Genomic DNA, 23,396 nt, shown 5'->3' on the forward strand with positions numbered 1-23,396 from the left:
GCCTATGACAGGCTGAGGCACCGCAAGGGAGCGTCTGCAAAGTGCGAGCCCGGCCCGCGGGCGGGAGGGAGGAGGAGGAGGAGGAGGAGGAGGAAGGGGGCGGGAAGGCGCCGCCCCTCAGCGCCCAGCGCTCCGTCAGGGGGCGGCTGCGGGCGGAGGGGGACCCCTGGCGGGCGGCCCCGCTCCTCCTGCCGGCCTCCTGCTGCCTGCCCCGAGGGGGAGAGTGCTCCCGGGCACGCCGTGAGGGGAGGTGGTGGTGGAGGTGGTGGGCTGGCTGCTGCCACAGCGGGGTAACGCGGCTGTGGGGGCGATGGCCACATTCGCGCTCCTCTGAGGGTTGAATTTGGGGATGCGCGCACACAGCAGCTGATGTGGCGCCCATCCGTCACTTTTGGGTTCGACGTGATGTATTGCTGAAGTAACTTACCCAGAAAATAACCGCACGAGTCCCCCAGCAGAGCCCTTTCCAAAGGCAGCAGTAGGAACTGACAGCTCAGGAGCTCACAGCTCGCTGAGGTGATCCCACGTACAGGGTGAGGAAGTCACGGCGGTTCCACAGCGTTTGTGTCTGACACGGCCGAATGGCAAAGCCTGGCAGAGATGAGCACGCCAAGCACATCCATGAGGGAAGCGAGAGCCGCAGGGCTGAGGGTGCTGCCTGCCCAGGGAGCCGCGCTGAGGAAAGGACGGCTCCTGGGAGCACAGGGGCGAGAGGCTGAGGGAAGACAGAGTGGAGATCCCCACAGCATTAAAGCATTAAGAGCACCCAACCATCAGCTGGCGTTTACCCGTTGGTTCCTGACTGCAGTGTGTAGCAAGTAGGCCACCACTTATGAAGAGTTAGCTCTCTCAGGCCTGTTCTACACTCAGCAAGAAAGTCACGGTTAAATCTTCACCCATACACTTGCTCATTCTTTGCCTACAGGAAAAGAGCGTGTGTGGGGGGGTGAAAGCACAAGGAGAGGCTGATTAGGACCATTAAGGCCAATTAATGCAATCAGGGCCCTGATGCTGGCATCTCGTCTTGCCTGTTTGCATCGCTGAGTCACAAGCTCTCTCCACCTCCAGGACGCTGCCTGCTAATCCCCCCCACCTCTGGGTGCTGCGAGGAACGATGTGGAAGTGCTACACGGGAATTTAGGGTGCCTCCAAAGGGCACCTATGTGTTCAAGGAGTAGCCAGAAGTGTGCTTCCCGGGGGCTGTCACACTCCGCCATGTAGCTCTGCACATGCTTCCTGAGTGTCACCACAGGTGTATCTGCAGTGCCTGCAAACAAGCACATCCCATGAGCCCACGTTCAGTGGTTGAAGAAGACAAATTTGTAAGTCTGTTGCATTTGTGGGAATGCTTAAGCTTTGCATAAGGCTGGGACTGAGGGTCTTGGCTATACCTCTTGTTCATGGAGGTCTTTCAGCTTACTGATTAGCCGAGGGCTCAGACTGTGTTAAGAAGTCACAGATTTGTGAAGTCCTGATTGTGAACTGTGAACACAACACAGCAGGACAGAAGTAATCCTTAAAAGACATTGAGGGGACAATTTAAGGAATGTTTACATTATGAGACCAATTATTTTGTACTTCTCTATTCCGATTTTGGGGAAATTCTGATTATGGAACAGCAGCGGATGTTAACCTAAAATGTAAATGCACAGAATTTACCGGTGCTAACTCCAGAATTGCTTCAGGTCAGCATTCAACTCGTAACAAGAGTATAAAGCATAACAAGAGGCAAGGTGTAATGATATTACAGCATACATATGTTATTGTAAAATTTAGTTTTCCTTTCCTAATAGCAAAATCATAAAATACCTATTATTAGAGAATATACATATACAAAATATGTTTTTTATATAGAAATCTCTTTCTTCTGAGGTCGACTACCTCTAATGTCCCTGCCTTGGTTCTGGTTGAAAGCCCATACATGTCTCAGGTAAATGGGCACAGCGTTCCATCACGTAATGCTTTTTGGATGAACAAAGCAATAAAGCACTTGGGATGGAACAAGAGAGAACCTACATTATGATCTGCATCTCCTTCCAAGTCCTATTGTTTGGACTCTGGAAGGTCTCCATACTTTCTCTACAGGGTTTCTTACCTTCTTTTATAAACCCCACATGTTATCTGTTAGCTTTGCAGATACCAGGTGGACTCTGCTGGTAGGCCAAGTGCTGTGTTATTAATGTTGAAAGTGACTTCAATAGAATGAAAAAGAAGAAGAAGGGAAAGAAGAAGGAAAAACCAACTGAAGTTTGAAACAAAGAGAAAATGAAAGACCTTCCTGAAAAGCATGTTTCTCTCTTCATTGTCAAGCACAGTAGCTGTGTCCTGAGGCTTCCAACATAAGCTTTTAAAGCTTTCTGAGGTCTCTCCTTCAGCTTTATTCATACAAATGCGTTTACCACAAAATGACTCCAACCTCTATGCTGGAGATCAGAAAACTTGTGTGGTCTTATTCAAGAATGCATCTTGCTTTTTTTTTTTTGTCTGATTTCACCTTTCTCAGGGCCTCATCTGTGTTTCAGATTTTTTTTTTTTTGAAGTGCAATGCAAAATAATTTTGAAGCTCTGTATTTTTCATATTCAACACGACTAGTATTCTGATCACAAACTGAAATCTTGAAGAATCACCCTCTCTTTCATTCCTCATTCACAATTCAAGGTTGCTAAAGGATAACCTCGATTTAACTCTGATTAAATATCGAAAGAGTAGGAAATGTTCCTGTCCTTTGCCCACAATCAGGTAAAGCCCCTGTTTTTAAAGCAGTTAAGACTTTGCAGTTAGACTTTAGTTGTATCCTTCCCACCTAATTTTTATGGATATGAAAAAATCCTATTTTTAAAGGTATTATAAACTCTGCCCATCACAAAAGACCAAACCCATTAATTATTTGACCCTCACCTTTGAAGGTTTTCTTCTGTCCCTCGTTCATAAATGTAACAACTAGGTTATACGATGTTCTGTCACCGGAAAACTGATCAGTATTCCAACAGATCTTCCCATTACCACAGGCATTGTAAATATAAATTGTATTTGTACAAACATTTCCATTAACTTTGCATTAAGTTATCAAACAGGAAATAAACCATTGCTTTTCGGTACCAAAATGGACATTTCCAATCGGTATGTAATGTCTGCAAAAAGTATATTAAGCAGCGCCGTGTTTGCAGGAAAATTGAGATTTTTTTCAGAGATCACAGTGGCATCTGAGTGCAAAGTGGCATGTAATTGGAAAAATTCATAGGCACAGCCTAAATTTGATAGATCTGATTGATTCTCCGGTGTCTCATGCTCTTCATAGTAATTAGTAAGAATGGTCATATTTTACACCCACCTTGCACAGGTTTGAATGACTTCTCAAGGTGCAAGAGATACTCTGTGTTCTCATTTGAATGCAAACTGAAATTGCACCGTGATTTATTTTAGAGACTTCATTGGACCCGGAGGAATTAGAGATTTTACTGAGCAAACAAGTCACTGGCCGCTCAAGGAGATTTGCCAGAGGGACTGTGCGGCAGATACACGGTCAAGGCAGAAACGGAGTAAAACTGAGAAGGAACAAAGGTGGTAAGGACACAGTAGAAAATCTGGGTGGGTTATTTGTGTTGGTGTTTGCTACCAAGGCGGTCATTTGGGAAATTTCCATTCCAGTATCATCTTTGTGGAGCAATCGTCTCAAACTGAAAAAATCAATACAAAAGTTTTTGGATTGAATTAATGAAATTAACAGTACTAGGGCTACATGGTATTCATCCAAGTGTTTTAAAGGAATGAAGGAAGGAAGATTCTGAGCATTTATCTCCGGTACATTGCCTAAGCAGCCTCTTTTCATAATTACCAGAGGCACCAGTTTCAGAGAGCGCTGTAGTTACTCTGAAAATTGGAAATGAATGGCTTAGCTTGACTTCTGTCCCTGATGGATTGGCTGGAAATATGCATAAAATATATACAGATGACATATGTATAATAGATTAATATCTATACACGATGCTATTCTTTGGAGGTAAACAATAAGCTCCCAGGTTTGTTTGCTATTTTAAGGAGTCGGTAACCATCTTTCTGATCGGGGTGATCTCTGTTCAGGTATCAGGCAACTTTTAAACAAAATCTTAAGCCAAATGCTTAGTGACTTAAAGAAATTAAATTGCCATGAGATTTGTCATAGAAGGCTAAAAAAATAGGAGTAGAAAAAAAAAAAAAAAAAACACAAAACAAACACAGGAAACAAAAATAGAATTAGGAATATAGGGTCATTTGTCACCGTGGAGGGAATTTATCTTTGGAATCCCTCAGTACCTTGTTTTGTGACCTTGCTTTTTTAGCATGTTTGTAAGCCATCTGAAAAGGGAAGGAATATCGAGGTGACAACTGCAGATGATATAAAATTGCTCATGATAATAAAATCTAAAGCTGATTGCAAAATGTTGTAGAAGGATACAGTGATACTACGTGACAGGAAAATAGAACAGCAGATATAATTTAGTGTTGATATTGCTTTGCATGATAAATGCAAAGTTGCACAGAAAAGTGACAGCCTATATCACCAAATGGATGTTTGATGTTGCTAATCAGGAATGAGATTATGAGATTATTTTGAAGAGTCTCAGAAAATATCAGCTCATGTTCAAGTGATCAAAAGAACAGAATTTGGGGACTTATTAAGAAAAGGTCTGTAAACAAAATAAAACACTCCTATGTCTGTACAGATCCGTGGTACACTCAGATTTGTTTTCCCCTGGCAGTTCTCTTCCCCTACCTCAAAAAGGATACAGTAAAGCAGGAAAGGATGGTAAGAGTGATCAGAGACTTTGAATTACATCATATGAGAAGACTAAACTGACTAGAGACTTAAGAAAGAGGTCACAGAGATTAAATACAACAAGATTATGAAATCTCAAATCATATAAACATGAATGGGGCAGAATTGTTCAGTGTTTTCCACAGCAAAAGAACCTGTGACGCCCAAAGAATTTTTAGCAGTGGATTTCAAGCAAACAACTTGAAATTCTCGTTCAGGCAACATACAAGTTAAATTGTAGAATCTGCAGGATTTTCTGGAGGCCAAAAATTTAAATAGGTTCGAAAATGAATTGCATAGTTCAAGGATAAGAGATCCTTTAGCTGCTGCTAATTAGGTAATGACTTCAAAGAGGCCTCTAAATCTGTGACTGTTAGGAAGCTGGGAAGATGTTCCCTGGGGGGCATCATTCTGTATTTGTCCTGTCCCTTCCTCTGCCTACCAAAGTGTCTCCTCCTGTTCTTTCTTTGTGACAGGGAGCAGATGGGCCTTCATCTGGCTGAGCGCAGCTGCTGCCACATTCTTATTTGCTGACTGATCTGCGGAATCTTTTCTAAGGACTGTCTGCTTCACCTTAACAGAAACGACCTGAACAGGGCAGAATGCTTTGCGTTTACACTGAAATTCAACCTCCTCAAGGTGCAGAATGCCTCTAATTCAGTAAGTCATAACAACCTGTAGATGTTACACCTCTTTATCCCCAGTATAGCCCCAATAATTTGGTGCTATAGTACCACATCTCATAGAACTGTCTCATGTACAAATTTATTTATTTATTTATAAACTAATGTGCACCCTTGGTGTGGTTGCAAGCAGTGTAATGGAGAGATGAATTTGGAATACAGACAATCTACTTGCATCTCTGCTGCATTATCGCTGGCATAACCAAGGACTCTCTGGGTCAATGCCAAAACAAAATCATGAAACTGATTGTTTTTCAGCCTTACATTATTAATTGTTTCTGCATTTCTGTTGTTCTTCATATCCAAAACAACTATTAGGAGCCAAATAAACCTTAATTTTGATTCTGGTTTTACAGTATAAACTGGGTTGCTATTTGAGATTTCAGAACCAGGCCTAGTACTTTATAAGATGTACAGGAAATGTCATATTTCCTATAAATTTCACAATCTGGATAGTACTGCTGTCCGTATGTGTAGTTGTTCTTAAGTGATTTTTTTTTCTTTAAAATATTTTATTAACTTGTTTATTTGAAACTCAAAAGGATATACAGATTCAGAAATGCACCTTAAAAGTTCACTCTTTACTAATGCTAAATGCATTACCACACAGGGGTGAAGAAAACAGATCACGTAGGCAGTCACTGAAATTGGCATCTTTTCTCTCTCAAGTAGCCAGGTGACATTTCACTTATGGGAACTGTTAAACCAGGGTGTTAAAAATAGATGTAGTTTACTTTCTATCTACTTAAAAGGGAGCTGTTGTCACTATTTTGGTAATTAAAGTTTGGAAGTGGGAGGCATTTGATTTATAGAAAACATTAAACTGGGGACTGCTTTATAAAGCCAAGAAAGAACTGATTCTAAAACTTCACAAAAAGGAAACTGTTTTCAACAATTTATGAACTGTGACAAAACAGACTCAACAGGAGATAGATGAAGCTTCTGTTATTATTAGAAACACTCAAACTGTGAGATTTAGATCAACAGCTTTGAACACTCTTCCTGTCAGCCCCCAAAAAGAAGGAAATTTTTTGTAGGGTACTGATTCACTGTAATTCACCCCACGTCTGAAATTCTGGAATATTTTTAAGCACCAGGAAATTATTTATAGTAGGTCTTGTCTGTTAATTATGAAATGATCAAAAAAGACAGAATTCTTGACTGGAGAACTGCCACATATGAGAGCTTACCTGTAGAGTTTCTGCTAGTAAAGTGAATCTGGTAGGTACCCTTTGCTTTAACTTAGAAGTCTAAAAGGTTAAGAGTCCCATGGTCTATGAATACGAAGCTGAGGTATATTTATGTTGTTGTTTGCTGTTATTAATAACAAAAACATTCGGGTTGGCTAAGGTCTGGACAATACCAAGCGTATACTTGCCGTTGTTGGTGCTAAATGAAAGCATTTGTGGAGTTTAGTTCCTAAATAGTAACTCAGTTCTGTAGGTTATCCTAAATGGCATCTCCTTAAAAGTAATTTAAAGTTTCAGCTTGAAAATTTTCATCTGACATCAGTGAGAATCTTTTAGATGCTTGCAGTTCTCTGGAATGCTGACATCATGCAATCTGTGGTCCCACCATGTTTGTACAACAGAGAATATAGGCACAGTTTTTCAAGCACCGCAAAAGTTCCGGAGGAGTGCTCGTCCACCTGGAATGTCAGTGACCTCTGAGTCTCCTCGTGCAGTGACTGGACACTTCTGGAAATTGAAAGCCTATGCAAAGGATCCCCCTTGCTTTACTTCTGCAGTTTTCTGAATGCGGTGCTTGACTAGTTGCAAAGTTTAGCCCAACGTCAATATTCACTCAACATATTTAGAATGGACAAAATACAATGGAGTTCCTAAATTGGCTCTTGCAAGAATTTGATAAATCCTAACAAATTAAAATTGTCTTCACTACTTACTAGCAGAAATACCATATTTTCTCTGTCCTACCACTGCCTTCCAACTTTTACCTTAAACTCCCAAGACTCGTTATTTTTATGTGTTTTTACTATACTGCAGTTGAAGATCTTTTAAAAAAGGATCGTTTCTTTTTTTTGCAGAGAGTGGACTTTATAGACTTTTTTGCATAATACAGTGGGCTTTATGGAAATGGATTATACTGACTGTAAAGTATCTTAACCTTAACAGACTGCTTTCTCTGAGATGCTTTTCTTGAACAAGGACATGTCATGCATGACAAAAAAATATATATTTGAAGTGAAATTATTATGAGAAAGGAATAATTCTGTACAAGGTCTCTTAAAATAATAAGCTACTTAATGGTAAATGCAGCCACTAGACATGCACCAAGTCATTTGACCTTATGTATATGCCAGCCTGAGAGAAGTCTTGCAGAAGGGAGTCAGAAAACAGAGGCTTCCATTCATTAAGGGAAAATATTCCTTTGTCAGACAGTCCCTTTGAATAGAAAGGACTCTAGCTGGAACCTGGGAGAGTTTTTACTTACTCAGAAATGTATTCCTTTTCTAAAAAAAAAAGGGGTGTGTGTGCAGAAAATAACAACACATCTTCACTATTTCACCCAGGTCTGCTCTATAGCAATAGGTAGACATTGTGAGATAGTTCAGAATTCAAAGATGGAATCGGTTGTGTTTGCTTTCTGCAGCTGTAAAATTCACATTATTCTGGATCACAAAAGAGTGAATTACTACTTACTTGATAAAATATATGCATTAACAGGAAAAATCTCAGGTGTGAGTATCAGTCGGGACACAAGAACTGGGGAAGCTCTTCTTTAAGTAACAAGTCTAACTTCATTTTCCAAGAACAAGACAGTATTAAAGAAAACAAAAGTCCTGTTTTCTAAAGCTTTTATTTTCTTTGTTTGTTTCCTTCAACTTTAAATCATTCCAAAAACTCAGTTTCCTTCTGTGTTCTGTCCTCAACCATCACTTCTGCTGTTACTGGGAGCTGCCACCTTCAGAAGAAATTCTGTGTTGTAGATGGCCAATAAAACCAGTCATCAAGTAGAAGTTTTTATTTAGCTTGCTAATGTAATAAGCTCCTAGGCCATTCAGGACTTATAAATGTGATAAAAACAACTGCAGCCAGAAGGAATTTGGGAAAGCAATACAAGGAACTTATAGCAGCTTGTCCATTATAATGGATGCTATTTCTGCATGAAAAATGTACTAGAAAATGGGCAATTTTTTATTTTTATTTTTCCTTTTCTCCCCTGGATTTGAGGTATTCTGTGGATTTCCCAGATACTGAAATATACCTGTATATTTATTTCTTTTTCTTACTCTTTGCCCAAAGAATATTTTTTATTATACAAAAATCAACAGTCACAAGCAAAATTCAAGTAGAATCTCCAAATCCGGTTCTCATGTCACTCTGGTCTTTGACCCATACCAATTCCCATGGATAGGAAGCATTTAGACATACTTGGTTATCCCTGGAGATACATCCCATTGCTAAGCAGATGCAGCCCAGCTTTTGAGTTTTCTCATATGACTGAGATCCTGGAATTTTAATTCCTAATCAAGTATTCCTAATCAAGTTAGGTCCCTGGCTTCAAATGACTCTCCGCTCTCTGGTTTCCTTCCTTAGGCATTCTAGAATATATTTCTCATAGGTAATTTTATCTCCTTAGACACAACACGCCTGACAGGCACAAGACACAAAGAAAGATTGGGTGGCTTCATCTAAAATTGTAGAACTGAATTCTAGCCAGATTTATGACAGATATTTCAGCATCAAATTCCTAAACATCTTTTGTGATTTGTTGCAAGAGAAAGACCATTGGACAAAGTCTTTTGATACAGACTCCATCAGCCCAAACTGGGGAGAGGTATTGCAGATTATCCCCTACTGACCCTCAGCAGCCTCACATTTGCACATGGTAGAGGACCAGGAGATCTTAACAAGCATTTAGATCTTAGCAAGCAGGAAGATGTGTCTATCTATGGGTTGCCTAGCTTATGGAGTAGCAGGTGATTTAGGACATCACTGCAGTTTAAGTAAATCTGGCTAAATAATACAGTTAGTAGTTTGAAGACTTGTTTTTTTGAAGTCAGTAGGAATTAGGGTGGTTGACAAGTAACAAGGACAAATGTTGAGTCAGGAGAAGCAGAGTTTATAGAAATGTCATCTTATAATGTGTATAAATATTGCAGGGAGGTAGATTAATGAGGTATAAGATGCTAGCAGGAAAGAAATTTTTTTGCATATACTGGTGATTTACCATTAATCATCCCCTAAAAAATATTGCAGGCTGAGTATGTCAAATCAGGTAGCTGAAAGGTTTACTTTGGTAAAATCTAACCAGCCTGCTGAAGCTGGGGTTGAGTGAGGATGGTACCAGAAAGTGTAGGAATCATCAGAGCTATCCTGTCAGCTCAGCAGGTGGAACTGCAGATGCCTGGGGCAGGTGCAAAGCAAGCTTCAAACCACTCTTCCTTCAGAAAGAACTTGAGAAGCGACCACTGTTCTAGCCCATAGGCTTAGGTGCTTGACTATTTTGTGGAAAGCTCCACATTGCCCTTTTGCTGTAAAGATACTTAAAACCAGTGGAGTCACTTCTGAAACCACCCACACAACTTTTAATTGTCTATTTTATACCAACATTCCTAGATTTCCCTATCACTGCAAATCCCTCCTGAACCCCTTCTGGCAAAAAATGAAAACAGCTGCTAAAATAGAGACGAATTTAATGGCAAACCCTAGACAAACAATACGTACTCCTGTAAATGTAGAAGCCTGTGGATATTTCCCTTTTAGATGGCATTTTTGTTTTAAAATTACATATGTACCACAGAGAACCCAATGAACATATTTCAAATGTTTATTTTGCATTTGCTTTCCTAGAAATTATATCTACTCATTTATGTATTCACATATAGATGTACTCATTTATATGTGCTTATTCAAAAAAGTCAGAAACTGTTTCAATCTCCTGTTCCGTTCCTTGCACGTACAGACTTACAGCAGTTACACACAGAAAAGACCAGTCAGGGCTTGTCTGTCCTGCTGCGAATGCGGAATCGCCTTCTCCCACACAGTGTATTTGCTGATGTTTTTGTTTAAGCTGTTTTTAAGAACTTTCCAAATTCCTACACTTTCTTCATATCTAACTGATACTAGGGAACCAACAGCTGTATTTACTGTTTTCTCATTAAGTCCTTCTTTTCTTAGTTTCATGTAATTCCAGTTGTTTCCATTTACAGAACTCAAAACAATTCCTCTCCTGTATTTTTTTGATCTTTCAAATGTTTTGGGAAATAACATGTTTTAGTATAAATTACAAAGCTAATAGCCTTCAGTAGGCTGCTGGTTTGTCTCTGAAAGCACATTTGTTTTTTCTTTCTCACTCTGTACAAATTACTTCTTTCCTAACTGTTCTCTGGATATTCTTTCTCATTTTTCTAGTTCTGCTGGTCTTCCTTCCTGCTGATTGAGCCTAAACACCAGCCAGGGTTAATAGCTGACTCCCTTCATGGGAAAAGATGTCAGATTTGGGATTCAAATAAGGGTTCCAAAGAATGGAAAAATGACTACCCATTAATAGAAAGGAAATCTGAACTCACAGTCATCTGACTCACGTCTCAATGATTTTTGTCAGAGTTTCAGAGAGTTCGGATGGTTTGCTGATCTCTGTGGGACATTCTGCATAATCTGTTACAAATTATGAAGAGTAATTACAAAGTAGACTGGAAACTGCGGAAATTGAGCTCTTCCAAGTTCAACAGATTGTTGAGCAGTAGGTCCAGAAGTACTGGAATCACAGAATAATGGGATTATAGGCTTTGATTCCTCTCAGAAATACATTACAGCTACTCTTTTGGAAAGTCCTTTTCAAGGGAGCAATTACTGACATGCAAAATATCAGCAGGAAACATGAATAAAAGCAGTATTTCTATATAAACAGTTGTTATTAAAGGCTAGCATTCAGAGTTTACTGCAGGACTGCAAATAAATCCAGGTCACAAACTCCGTGACTGTTCCAAATGGCTCCTGACACATGATGCTAAAATTTGTTTTGTCTTCCTCATGAGTCACACGTGAATCTAAAATCATTGGACAGCTTGCACACAGAACTTTAAGAAAGTTAATGCCACAGAATCCAGCTTCTTCTCTATTTTTTTTTCAATCTTAATTTTGAAAAGCAGCTGTACTGTTAATCTGGATTTTTAGTCTCATTCTTTTTTGGCCAAATTAGATTTGGAGCCTATTAACTGTGACCATGTCCTGTTGCGTATCGATCATAAGAGAAGGGAATCTGTTATGCACAACGTAGGAAACTATTTAAAGGATAATAGCATCTTTTGCTTCTGGGTATAAGCTGATTGTCAAAGTGGAAAAGAAATGTTGCCCTTATGGGTACCATTGCATAATTGCTTATTGCATTAGGAGGATTTGCACCTTCCTCTGAGATCTCGTAAAGACAGAATAGGAAGCCTGATGGACCAGTAGGCTGATCTGCCATGACAACTCTTTGTGTTCTGGTACATGTGACCTGTCAGTGTCTATATTGAAAAGATAAAAAATGAAGCTATTGGTGAGTGAAGGCTAAGGCATGTGGAAAGAGATTTCTAAAGGAGCAGTTTTCAGCTGTCGGGATGCAGTGAGCCACCACCACGGAGCTGAAGCAATGCGTGGCAGCCATTTACAGAGAACAATTTACCAGAACCGCTGGGGTTCTGTTATTTATTATTGTTTACTTAGTTATACAAAAAGCACTGTTATATAAAATAAAGATAAGGCAGCTATTACAGGGAGACAAAATTTAAGCTGAGAAACTGTTTGGGGTTGGAGTAATTCACAGATGAGCTGCGGTTGTACAATTGGTAACAATTGTCTGTCCTTCATAGAAAAAAAAAATAGAAAACAGAAATATTGATCAGCATGTCCTTAATAGTGTGTTTCCCGAGGAAAATGAGTGTAGCTAAGTGTGAAAATTGGCCACGTTGGCAGAGTCTGGTGGACAGGGCTGCTTTTCTCTGTGGAAGAACTGATAAGGGTCTGTGCAGTTGGAATACAATTGTTTGCAAAAATGTACTTGTCGGTGACTTCTCTGTTTGAAGAGCTAAGCTCTGTGGGATGCTGGATGCTGTAAGGTTCTGTCAGGTCTCGGAACAGCGTTTAGCAAGGGCTGCATAGAATTTGCATCAGCTGTATTGTACTATCTGCATAAAAGCATGCATTTTGTGTCATAGTCTCCCCTCCAACAAAAAGCGAAGGACTCTGCATCCTTGTCTGGGTGTCTGATTTTCTACTTATACTGATAGTGTGGAGTCAAATCCAGCTCCAGCATTTCAAATTGAGCAAATTAATCAAAACAAAAGACATCCCTGTTGTAGCTGATTTTACTTCAAAAATGATCCATTTGAATTTTAAACAGAGCAAAATAAATCTAGCATCTGATACCACATTCCTTAAGGACTCACAGCTCATGCTAACTCCTTGATTTGAGAAGGAATGAAGAGAGTCTCTTCAACAACAAAAATAAATGCCTGAAACACGTTGTGAATACAAAGACTGATGAATAGTGAATCTTATTTAGGGCATTACCTGCTACTCACTTTTCAGAGACCAAAGGTGTTTTAATTTGTTACAAGAGGTTTCCATCAGATACCTCCCATCTGATGTGGCAGTCCATTATTTCCTCTTGCATTTTAGTTGCTTTGATCAAATAGTTCATGCTACGTCCCGTCACGTTCAACCACAACTTCAGTGACTTCATAAACGCAACATGCAACCGCCTGTTCTGGGAAAGAATACGTACTGAAATAGTGCTGAAGGAGGAGGATTTGATTTAAACTTGTTCTGGCAGATATTTGGCTTGATTAATGGAAAAAAAAAAAAAGATAGCTCTCTTCTGACATGAAGAATATTATCATATTCTTTACAAGCAGGTACATTTAAAATGATAGTAAATGAGGTGGTAATACAATATTTATTTTTAAATGGATGGTTTTACACTCTATAAGTGGTGTAGGTACATGAATAATATCTAACTACCATCAAGGAATCTGACCTAATTGCTTTTATTCTTTCGAGGATTTTTCCGTCGTTTAAATTTAGGGAAAAAAAAAAAAAAAAACCTCTTGTGTTATTAGGTCTTTTTATTATTCCTAATCTGTTTTATCACTTTACCACAATACAGTAAAACTGCTGTTACAGAAGTAAATGTGCATAGCATGTTATTGCCTGGATTTGGGATAACAGGATTAATTGTCTGGGGCTGAATACTGATGTAGCTTGGATTGTAGAATAATGGAATTTAATGCTTAACTCTTCCACTGAAGCTCTATATGTGACCTTTGTCAAATTAGTTTGACCCTGGTCCAGCAAAAAACTCAGACACTGGGGCAGTCAGACACTAATGTTCATACACCTGAAGTTGGGCGTTTTACGCATCCTGCTCACCACGGCATTAATTGCACTGTGCCTCTGTTCCTCTCTTCCTCTTACCTTAGCTTTTTGTAGTTTAGACAGTAGAAGCCAGAAGACCTTTCAATGTGTATAAACAATATCTAGCACAGCAGAGTTCCTGGTCCCTGTTGGTTCCAAGGAAATGTCATTGCACATCCTGCTCACTGTGCTCCCATTGACCCTCATGGACATGTTTGCATGAATAATGTGAGCTCTGCCTAAGTATTCACACAGGAAAATGATACTGCCCTGGGAAGAATGAGTGGCTCCTCCTTTTTACTTTCCAGATACGCCTTCTTCATTGTGGTAGGTTTGATCCCTCTGTGTAGCTTTTTATTCCCTGACCTCAGTGTCAAAGAGCTTTTATTTATTTTATTTATTGTTGTTGTTGTTGGGGTGGGGTGGGGTAGTGAACTGTTTTCCCCAGATGTCTGATGCAACCCATGGCAATAGCAGAAGTCAAATAAAAAAATGTAGAGTTCTGTTAGAAGCCACAGAAGCAATTCCCTGAGCTGTCCATGGGGTTAAACAACTGTAAAAGTAATTTGCCCAAAGTGGACTGCTTTAAAAGTAAAACCAGCTACAGCAGTAGTGTTTTATTAGTTTGTTTGTTTGTTATCCTGCCTCATTATCTCAACAAGTACGTTATTTTAGTGTTTTCTTGTGTTATGGATGTACATGCCACTCACACCTTCATAAACCTTAAATTATCAAAATTAAAGAATGGGTGAATATGTTGTTTGAGTATATACTATAAAATGTTATAGATATGCTATGGAGTATTTTTGTAAATGTAAAAGCAAAGGAAAAATCAAGTAGTATAAACCTGTTTCAAGCTCTGTTAACACCTTGAAACACCTGCTTTCAAACGTAATGCTTCACAGAAAGTTTTGAGAAGAAAATCCTTCCTATTGTTTTTTAGATTGTGTATCGAGTAGACTTGAAAGCGTAAGCTCTCCTAACTTCATTAAAAAACATTTTATAGGCAGAGTTTCTTTTGTAAAAAATACTGGATTTAAGCTTGTGATAACATATTTTTTTAAGTGCCTGAACTGAGTAATCTGTAGAAATAAATGGTACAAGAAAGAGTAAAGAAGAAAAGTTAAAAATGGGAAAAAATGAAGTGTCAGGAAGGCTGCATCATTGTCCCCAGACTGTACTATGCCGATAGGTACCTTGCTCAGAGACAACAGCAGCAAGCCCTCTGCCTCTGTGTCTTCTAGGCTCTATGTATAAAGATATATGTGCCAGAATATGACTTACCACGGTAATTTTATTTTAAAAATCCATCTTCTTCTAATGAATCAGTTATACTAGAAGACAACACTGATGCAGGTTATATCTTCAGTCTTACAGTCTAGACCAAACCCTTAATTGCTGTTTATTTGGGATCTCTGGTTTGTTCCCTTACTACCCAGCCGTCTGGCGTTAACTAAGATATGAAACAACTTCCTGAGCTCCTGGGGCTTCTCTAAAATCATTTTACTGCCATTAGCTCCTTCTAACTGAGCAGCCTTGTCGGCCATACAATAAATAAATAAATAAATAAAGTATTCTTAATCTTGTGAAAGATTCCCCCAAGCCATGATAAATCTGGGAAGTGCTGCTGGATCAGCGTGGTACTATTCCGTGCGGGTTAATGGTTCCATTAGGCCCTGCATCCATGGACTGCCACGTCCCTGCTGGTCATTATCTGTCTTGGTTTTGTAAGCCAAGCAATGTCTCTTCCAAATAGAAGATTAAATTTTGCTTGACAGCCACAATTTGTTTTGCTTTCTATGTTTCTGAGACTCATCCTGACCATTGTGAATCTTCCAAAATGCACCAAATGCTTCCAAAATGATTTATAAAAATTCTTTGATTAATTAACCCTTGACAAACTGTCCTGATTTTCCTTTACATGCTGGCAGCACTGATGTGCTGTCCTTGAAGGCACACACAGCATACAGATTAGTATGACAACTGCTCTGGAAAGCAAGAGTCTTTTAGCCAAATGAAAGCAAACGGAGTTCCTTCTCATCTTTGCAGTTTGAAAGCTTTGACTGTGGATTTGGAAGTGTGCTGGGTCTGGCTGTGCCATGGTTAATTTTCTTCATAGCAGCCCATATGGTGAAACCACCATTTTTGCCATTTGGGTTCTGGCATTGTCTTCTGGAAAAAGCAGCATTACCGTATAATAAGAAAATAATAATAAATTGTTGCGAACCAGGAAGAAGCTTGAGCAAATGCACAGTATATTTATGTACCACTTACATACCATTAAAGCTTACCTTTTAGATAATTTTAGAACCGGTATTAATGTAAGAATTGTAAATACACTTTAGGAATGGCTTGAAGGAGTACAGTTAGTATTAAAGGGAGGTTATGCTAAAGGAAGAAATATAGTTCTGGAGAAGGAATAATAAGAAAGCTCCTCGGTTGAGGTGGCAACCACTTTTATTTCAGATTTTTGCTGAGAACTGAGGGATAAAGTGATTCCCAAAGGATGGAAAACATTGTGCTCCCCAAAGGGACTTACAAACAGTTGAGAAGAGCTATCTTACCTTGCTTGTAAAAATGGCTTTCAATTTAGTGTTGTAGAATACAAAGTCCTAATTTAGGCAGATAAAACAAAAATGCCTGCTATGAACCGAGAGATTACCTGTTCACAATGACAGCAGCTGAGAAGACTCCAGTAATAGCAGCCATATGACTGAGCTCTTCCCAACTTGTTCGGGGGATATCCTTCAATCAGGTTATGAAGGGGACTGTGTGCCATAGCTAGCTGATAGCAGGGACAGAATTTGTTAATTTGGGAAGCCCATTCTAGTATCTTGTCATGGGTATTGATAGTTTCTTCTGGCTGCCAGGAGCAGGTAAGCACACGGCACCAGCTGTAGGGAAGGTATTTGTACTGTCTCATGGAGCGCTGTCATGCTGTCAACGTTTTATCTGTAATGAAACCACTCATCACTCACCAGTCCTAGAAATGGAAATTGCAATTGTTATAACTCAGCGTTCAATTTTTCACTGCTGGGAAGTGAGCCTTACCTTCAGTACTTGGCATTTGGAAACTTTTAGCCTCATCAACAGGCTTAAATAAAAGTCGGAGACACACAGGAGGAGATGTGAGGTCTGTGTTACCCAGAAGGTACCTGCAGCTTTTCCATGAAGTGTTTTGTTTTAGTTACAGTTTTCCTTGGAAGGTGCAGACCATCTTAGAAAGCACAAGACAACTTCACCGTGCCTGAAGAACTTTTTTGTTGTTCTTTTTATGCAGGAGGCTCTTCCCTGTAGCACCACTGCTTAGTAATTTCCTGAAAGCACCATACACACAAGTATAGAGAGACATTAACCTAAAAATACTTAAAAATCCAAGGTGACTAAACACAAATGCTCTTGACTTCCTCCATTGCATCTGTGTACGAAGTTCAGTTATTTTTGCTGAATGCCTTTAAGAGGGCAGTCGATGCTACACATCTTCAATATGAGAGCAGGCATTGCAGAACGGGCAGAGTGTCTGGGCTAAGGTCATAGCCAAGTAGCACTTCGAATATCTTTAGAAATGATCTGCTCTTCAGCTGTATGGAGGAATCAGGGAAAACTTAGGAGTGACTAGGCAAGCAAATGGTGTTTGTTGTCTCAGTTCTTTCTCCTCTCTATCAGTTTAGCAAGGCAGATTTTTAATAGAACCTTTTCCTCTTCTAATAAGATGCTTGTAAAAGGTAGAGTTTACATCTGAAGAATATAGGAGGTGGTGTCTTTGCATGTCCTTGTCATGGGAATCTGCAATTTCTCATCTGCTGGTTTTGCCCACCAGGCAGTTGCCTATTATGAAAGCAAATTCTTCTGCTGTTATATTAAGAGTCATCCACTGGGGTAACTTGCTTATTAGGTTAAGCTGCTACTGGCTGCTTTTCTTGAGTCAACAGAGGAGCTTTTTGTTTGGTTGTTTGTTTTAAAATAAGTAGTTTAGTTTAAACAAGTGGTGTACTTTTGCAAGGGGTGATAGAATAGTTAACAGCTATGAAGACAAGGTGAGGTTATTAAAAATAACCTTTATCATAAAATAAGAAAATATTATCAATGGCCATAGTCATGAATCACAATGGTGAACAGACAGAAAAATTGACCTGTAAACAGGTCTTTGGGAGGTCATAACTCAAGTTCCATATATTATTCATGTGGTAATAAAGCCTGGAATCTCCATTTGGAGATAAATATTTCATTGTGCAAAGCACTGTGCAGGTAAAACACATTCTCCTTCCCAACCACCTTTTAATCTAATGAGGAAATAAATGCAACAAAGGAGCAATGGGATCTCACCAGAACAATGAGCAATTTTAAATCATTGCAAATTTAAATCATTGGTTTGTGAGGACAACATGGTAGCTTTGGAATTTCAATTTCTGCACATTAGGATCTCATATTTCCCGTTGGTGAGATACGTCTTTGTTTTCCAGAAGTAAATGTACTTTAAAGGGTGGGCAGGTGCAAGCATGTTGGGAGTTTTCACGTAGGCCATCTGCAGAATTCCTGTTCCTTTTAGCTTGGATTTGTTAGAAAACCAAAATCCCCATCTATTGGCTTTGATTTCATTCAATATTTAGAATTCGTTTAGATGGGTTATCTTTCCTTTTGAATCCTCCTTCTATCAGAGAGCAGGTAACACAGGGAGATGTGCAGTGACCCTGCAGAGTCTGATTCACTCGTTCATATCATGACCTCTCAATGACTCGCATGGATATTCGGCTAAGAACTGCCACTGAGATAATCTGGCAGCCAAATAATTTAATCCTTGTCATTCATTTTGTGGCCTGCTGGATGTTAAAAGGACAGGGAAAAATAAGAACGAAAGGAGATAAAAGCTCTCTTGTTTGTTGCTTGCTTTTATTCCCCTTCAGCTGCTGTTGTAAGTATTTTATTATTCATCCTAGGCAGTGGGGACTTGTAATTTAGGACACATGACAGTGGAAGATGGATAATCTACACGAGAAGCACAGGGCATCACCGAGTGTACATTCTATCTATGCTAAATAATAGAGGAAAAAATTACAAAGAAGCAGAATACCATTTCAGTTTTGCCTCAAGTTTTTCACCAGGAAGGCACGTCAATAACCTCATCTTTCAACTCACCATCTCTTTCTGGTAGTACACCTTAATAGCCCCGGGGCGTAATTTGAAATTATCAAAGCTACTAAAACACAGAAGCAATGTCCTCCCTTTCACCAGCCTGTGGGCACAGATCAGGTGAGTAACTTAAATGCTTTCATTTGAGTAAACAAGCCTGCAGTTCTGCTCTCCTCTGTTAGTAGTGGTGGCTTGAGAAGCATGAATTCAGCTCCCGGTGCAGTGTGGTATTAAGGCATTCCTTCTATTGATGGCTTAGGAGGCAGGGATTACTTGGGCAGGAAAATGAACTCTTCTCTTAATTGCTGCACTTAGTGTTTCTCTGGGGCACTTATTGCACTAGCAAGTACAAACCATAATCCAGGAAATACATAATCCAGGAAATACAGGGATATAAATAAATCCCTGGAGAAAAGTTTTGCTGCTGTTGTCTGCAAATGGCATTATTATCCATAAATGGAGGCAGCAGATGGAGAACGCATGGATGAAGTACTCTGTGGTTATTTAGTTTTAGTGCCATTTATACCTAGCTTTTCCCAGTCTCCATTGTGATAACTGCAAGGAGCTACTGGGAATGAATCAGCAGTTACTAGGTGGGGCTGGATGTGACCAGGGTCAGAAGCAGTGTTAAGTATTGATCATTTTCCTAAAACAAGACACCAAGAGAGCTGTTGTGACAGCCCAGCAGGCAGCACAGCACCACCCAGCCGCTTGCTCGCTGTCCCCAGGTGGGATGGGGAAGAGAATCAGAAAGGTAAAAGTGTGAGAGCTCATGGGGCGAGATGCAGACGGGCAGTAAAGCAAAAGCTGCGTGTGCAAGCAAAGCAAGGAGCCCGTTCACCACATCCCATCAGCTGCCACATTCAGCCACTCCTAGGAAGGCAGGGCTCAGCACATGGAATGGCTTCTTGGGAAGACAAACTCCAAATGTTCCTCCCTTTCCTCCTTCTTTACCCCAGTGTTATCGCTGAGCACAACGCCCCATGGTGCGGGACGCCCCTTTGGGCAGCCTGGCCCAGCTGTCCTGGCTGTGTCCCCTCCCAGCCCCTGGCTGGCAGGGCAGCCCCAGGAGCTGAGCAGTCCTTGGCTCTGGGTGAGCCCTGCTCTGCAGCTACTGAAACATTGCTGTGTTACCACCGCTATTTTCATCAAAAATTCAAAACACAGCATTGTGTGAGCCTCTGTGAAGAAAATTAACTCCATCCCAGCCCAAACCATAACAGTAGTTGATAAAAGGGCATGACATTAATTACTCAAATGCTGTGGTAACTCTGTTTCCATTTAAAGAGCTCTTGCTTCCATTTGTATGATACATAGCTAGCAGTTAATCAGCTTTTCCAGGCAAGTTTTTTTCTGCTTTTCACTTTTTTTTTTTTTTTTCCTTTCAGGAAGAGGCATAACCACATGCCTCCAAGAAGGTTATTTTGCTGTGCTGATGGCTCCTATGATGCTGCAAATTTTTTGATTTATCAAAGCATCTCTGGCCTCGGCACATGTGGGCTGCTGTCACTGACTGGCTGCATGAAGTATACTGGGCTGATAACATCTGACTTTTTCTTGTTGCTTCTCATTTGGAGGCAGAGCTCATGTGTACTTAAAAATGTCCTGTAATATTTACACCTACTCACAACTGTAAAAGTTGTTTTCAGCTGTATGAGAAATGCTGCTTTAAGTAGGATTGGCACAATGCCTTTTCGATACAATCTTTTGAAACTACTTCCAGTTTTTTTTTTTTTTTCTCTTCTGTAACAAACAAAAAACAGCAAAACAATTTCCAAGACCATCTGTTGACTACAGAAATGAGCTTAGTAACAGTAATGTTTCTCCTGCCACATGTCATGGAACAAGAAAATGCTTAAACTGCCTTCCTTTTTTCCCTTTCCCTCTCCCTTTCCCTTTCCCTTTTTATCCTCTTCCTCTTCCTTTCCCCTTCTCTCCTTTTCCTTTTCTCTCTTTCCCATCATCTACCTCTTCTAATGTCAAGTGAAATCTAATACCTGTATTTTGGGTTTGAACACATGTTATGTTACTTCTGAGACTCATTTTAGCTGTGTCTCGAAAAGGACATAGAGGTTGGAAAAGGGGGCAATGGGGACAGGGTGGGAAAGAGCAAGGTTACAGTGTCACTATTCTGGTCTGTAAAAATCTCGTCACTGACTATTTCTTGTCTGCCTCTCCCCTGGTAAATGTCAGTGTGCAGACAGTGAGCAGACAGCATGCATAGTAGTTTATTTTGAGTTAATGGGCTGGTGGAACTTGAAACTGTGCACCATGATTAAGAAAGTTTTTTTCATTTTCTTCCCACCATTTTTCTTCCCAGAAGCATCAATTATTTATGGCTCAGTCACACCTTGGGAAAAGAAGAAGAGAAATGTACTCAGTTTATGGGAAGCTCCTATATGCAACTGCCAGGAACAAGAAGTGAAATGAAAAAGAATACAATGCCTATTCGCAAAAAATGTGTCTTGGTGTACCTTTTGTATCACAATGACTGTAGCTCCATGTAGAATTGATTTGCACAATGCATTCAAAAAGGAAACCTGGGAGAGTAGGTACATGTTTTTTGGGCCAAATGTCACAAAACACTGTTGATAAGAGACTTGGAAAAAAATTCTATAGACATTCTGCTATCCTGAAGGCAATGAAATATCAATGAGGATTGTGCAGTAGAAACCATGGCTTGAGAGGAAAAAGAATCTTTCATTCAAAACCCACAAGATCTCTTCACCATTAAAATTCAGCGCGTTTTCAGAAAGCAGACTGAAGGAGGAATCAAATAGAGTTTTATGACTTTATAACTTTTACCAGTCTTTTTAAGCTCTCAATTATTGCTCACTCTTCAAAGACAGTCTGTGGCATTACAGAATATCAAAGGAGCAGTCTGAAGAAAGTAAGCTTTGAGAACCAATTATGAGAAACCACTAGTTACAAAACACAAAAAGCAACAAAGTGCATTTATCAGCTTATCAAGACGAAGAATTGATTCAGAGAGGAGCAGCATGGCTTCACAACGTTTCCTGATGTTAAATCACCTGTCAGGAGTCCTTGGGGAACACCTGTGTAACTAAAATCAATACATACATCCAAGTACAAAAGACGTCTGTGGCTCAAGTTGTCAGAAAACAGTGTACCTATATTCCTATGTCTTCATAAGTTGAGGTAAGTAATCCCTGGCTGTGTACCTTGGAGTTTGAGGTTGCCCCTGACCACTTTGGTCTCTGAATAATATCAAGTAATTTACCCAGCACAAAATGTCTCTGAATGAATGTCATGATATCGTCTTATTTCTCCCTTTTTCAGGACCAAAATTCTGTTTGGGAAATTAATGCAGGGTATGATTTTACTGCCAGTTTTTATTCATTTCATTTTTGTGTATGCGCTTTACTGGAGACTTCTAAGGAAAATGTATTTCCTTCCCCCCTCACTCCCAGCTTAGTTGCCCCACGCTGTACAAGTGTTTGTGTCTGGGAAGCAGGGAATGGTCAGTATTGTGAATTGTTCTTGTCATGGGTGGACTTATTTAAAGGTAAGCTTGCCTTGCCATCTTCTGTAAGGATGCCTGGACTCTGAAATTATCTAATCTCCTTCACAATAGTCAAAGCTAGATCCTTCTGGCTAACAATGGTCTATCCTTAGCTCTTATGTATGTCACTCTGACCTGTGAATTCAGTGTTGTAAGTCAGCCAAGTGTAACACCTCTAGAAGAAAGTTGTTAATAGTAAGAAGAGCAAGGTAAGAGTATGTCTGCATGTACATGTGTGCTGTGGGAGACACGAATCAAATAAATTAAGTGATACCCAGTCCCCTATCATGACAAACAAGCTCATCATGACTCAGGAGCTATTTCTGGTCCTTTCCATATTCGTAGATTGGATGGCAGCTGCATATTATCTTTTATAAAAACAAACATTGGCATAAGATTATATATTTAACACCGACACATTAACAACAATTGTAGCAGCATCTTAGGGCTATGTAGCAGCTTCTGTTGGAGAGAGTCAGGATATGCAGTTTGCTGCAGAGATTCCCTGCAGTGTGGCAAGGCAGGGAGGAGCAACTGCTGGAATGGCGTCTAGAAGGAAGAGGCTACACCTCTTACAGAGATCTCCCCTTCTCCCCTTGGCTTTCTTTGGCTTTTTTTTTTTTTTTTCTTTTTTCTTTTTCCACTCTGCTTCACTTTCTGTTAAGTGCTAGACTGTAGTTGTAATACGAGGCTGCTACACGGAGACCTGAATTTGAGTGATTCACTGTGGTTTTACTAAGAAGTTTTTGTGGAAGCCATGCACATCCTGAAGCTATAGACCGAAGCAGATAATAATAGTTGTTGTTAATTAGAAATAAGAATCCAAGGCGCAAATAAATATTTCCATTTGCAATCCTGACTGGAAAGCTAAAAATATGAAAATGAGAAGATATTCTTTGCTTTT

General features: G+C 39.8%; 1 long non-coding RNA gene across 1 annotated transcript; it reads left to right on the top strand.

Annotated features, from left to right (window-relative positions):
* The first annotated feature begins 432 nt into the window (after positions 1–432).
* LOC311439035 lies at positions 433–22,349 on the top strand. The gene is made up of 5 exons (XR_014694514.1): positions 433–1,322; positions 3,425–3,565; positions 5,273–5,456; positions 21,290–22,128; positions 22,270–22,349. It is a non-coding gene; the product is annotated as an uncharacterized lncRNA (long non-coding RNA).
* The last annotated feature ends 1,047 nt before the right edge of the window (positions 22,350–23,396 follow it).

Source organism: Aythya ferina, assembly GCF_964211825.1.
Source record: "Aythya ferina genome assembly, chromosome: 6".
Lineage (NCBI taxonomy): Eukaryota > Metazoa > Chordata > Aves > Anseriformes > Anatidae > Aythya > Aythya ferina.